Source organism: Anastrepha obliqua, unplaced genomic scaffold (assembly GCF_027943255.1).
Source record: "Anastrepha obliqua isolate idAnaObli1 unplaced genomic scaffold, idAnaObli1_1.0 ptg000139l, whole genome shotgun sequence".
Classification (NCBI taxonomy): domain Eukaryota; kingdom Metazoa; phylum Arthropoda; class Insecta; order Diptera; family Tephritidae; genus Anastrepha; species Anastrepha obliqua.
The window spans coordinates 30,001-32,500 of record NW_026562238.1 but is presented as its reverse complement, the minus strand read 5'-3'; the positions used below and the strand labels follow the sequence as shown (position 1 = coordinate 32,500).

Genomic DNA, 2,500 nt, shown 5'->3' with positions numbered 1-2,500 from the left:
AATAATAAATTATCATTATACATAACTATATGGAACGCCCCGGGATTGAATTAATTGACTATTTATTAAAAAATAGACTAAAAATTAATCCCATTATATTTAAGTTAAGTTAATTATGCCATTAAGTTTAATATAACTCAATGACTTGCACATATGTTAGACTCCTTGGTCCGTGTTTCAAGACGGGTCCCGAAGGTATCCTGAATCTTTCGCATTGTTAATCATATAAATGCATACAAATAAATATTAATATCATAGATATTAAATTTTTTGTAAAATTCAAAAAATGAATTTTAGCATTATATATAATAAAATCTATCAACACTTTATCAAATCATTAGTATTTATTTTATGTTAATATGCTTAAAAAGCAAATTAATTTAAATAAACTTAATATCACCAATGATCTTTTGATAAATACTTTATTATGTTAATAGATTACAATGTCCTTATATGAAAAAAATGCACATTATTTTTTTAATTATTTAATGATGAATTTTTCATAATGGATATTCAGGTTCATCGGGCTTAACCTCTAAGCAGTTTCACGTACTATTTAACTCTCTATTCAGAGTTCTTTTCAACTTTCCCTCACGGTACTTGTTTACTATCGGTCTCATGGTTATATTTAGTTTTAGATGGAGTTTACCACCCACTTAGTGCTGCACTATCAAGCAACACGACTCTTTGGAAATATCTTTCTAGTAATCATTAACGTTATACGGGCCTGGCACCCTCTATGGGTAAATGGCCTCATTTAAGAAGGACTTAAATCGTTAATTTCTCATACTAGATATTAAGATATTCCATACACTGCATCTCACATTTGACATATAGACAAAGTGACTTAGTGCTGAACTATTTTCTTTTCGCTCGCCGCTACTAAGAAAATCCTTGTTAGTTTCTTTTCCTCCCCTCATTAATATGCTTAAATTCAGGGGGTAATCCCATATGAGTTGAGGTTGTTTTAATATTCTTTTTTTATCTTCTCACAATTTAATAAAAAAATTATATCATCTTTTCATCTCTATTTTTCTTTTCTCCTTTTATATATTGTAAATATATAAAAATAATAATAATGTAAAATGAGGCAATCCTAGAATAAAAAATTTAATTTTTATGCTAGACATTCCTCCTTTTAATTACATATATAAATTATTATTTTATATATATATATAAATAATATGAAAATTTTTTGTAAAGAATACTTAGATTCAATATTTTCATCATTTCATTTTATTTGAGAGGATTTTTTTTTTAAAGAATATATAATAAATAAAATTCATTATATATCTTTATTTTTTTTGCTATTAATATTATGAATTATTTAAAATCCAATAATATACACATTTGCTTAAATTCAATTATTTTTATAAAAGAATAAGCAACTTATTTAGCATAGTCTTACAACCCTCAACCATATGTAGTCCAAGCAGTACTTTAAAATTGAATTTAATGTACATAACAGCATGGACTGCGATATGCGTTCAAAATGTCGATGTTCATGTGTCCTGCAGTTCACACGATGACGCACAGTTTGCTGCGTTCTTCATCGACCCATGAGCCAAGTGATCCACCGCTTAGAGTATTTTTTTATTTATTTTTATTTATAACAAATGTCAATTTTTTTTTGCATATATTAATTGAAAGAGTAAAATTAAATAATATTAATAATATATAAATTGATTTTCTTTCAATAATATATATCAAATATATTTAACTCTAAACATTTTTATTAAGTTGCGAATGTCTTAGTTCAACAATAATACAGTGGTGGTATTTATTATGATTCAATTATTTTGTATTTTTTTAATCATTTTATGTATATATAATAATATAATAAATATATACCACTTTTGTTATTGTGAACAAATTAACTTATCATTCAATCAAATGAATAATAAGTACAACTTTTTATTTTCATGTTTAAAGGTTTTTAAAAGAAAAAAATAAGAAAAAACATTACAAAATGTACCATCATATATTATATTTAATATGATATAATTGATGGATCACAAATTGAATGAAAAAGAATAAAAAGAATTATGGATTCAAAATAATTATATAAATTTTTTTTTTTTTCTTTTTTTTTTTTTTTTTTTTTTCTTTTTGTTCGTTTGTTTGCTTGTCTGTTTGTTTGTTTGTTTGTTTGTTTTTCTTACGGATATGGAACACAATAATGATCCTTCCGCAGGTTCACCTACGGAAACCTTGTTACGACTTTTACTTCCTCTAAATAATCAAGTTCGGTCAACTTTTGCGAAACAACCGTGACACACGAGGCGTCACAGTGATCACGTCCGGAGACCTCACTAAATAATTCAATCGGTAGTAGCGACGGGCGGTATGTACAAAGGGCAGGGACTTAATCAATGCGAGTTAATAACTCGCACTTACTGGGAATTCCAAGTTCATGTGAACAGTTTCAGTTCACAATCCCAAGCATGAAAGTGGTTCAGCGGTTTACCCGGACCTCTCGGTCTAGGAAATACACGTTGAT

At 27.0% G+C, this 2,500-nt stretch overlaps 2 non-coding genes and 1 pseudogene across 2 annotated transcripts in view; all 3 read right to left on the bottom strand.

Moving 5' to 3' along the window:
• LOC129252053 (large subunit ribosomal RNA) overlaps positions 1-965 on the bottom strand; it is a 3,986-nt gene extending 3,021 nt beyond the window's left edge. The window contains exon 1 of the ribosomal RNA XR_008583231.1: positions 1-965. This exon is cut by the window's left edge and continues 3,021 nt beyond it. This is a non-coding gene — a ribosomal RNA (large subunit ribosomal RNA).
• A 442-nt stretch (positions 966-1,407) lies between these two features.
• LOC129252046 (5.8S ribosomal RNA) lies at positions 1,408-1,588 on the bottom strand (annotated as a pseudogene).
• Positions 1,589-2,177: 589 nt separating this feature from the next.
• Positions 2,178-2,500, bottom strand: part of LOC129252042 (small subunit ribosomal RNA) — a 1,991-nt gene continuing 1,668 nt past the window's right edge. The window contains exon 1 of the ribosomal RNA XR_008583222.1: positions 2,178-2,500. This exon is cut by the window's right edge and continues 1,668 nt beyond it. This is a non-coding gene — a ribosomal RNA (small subunit ribosomal RNA).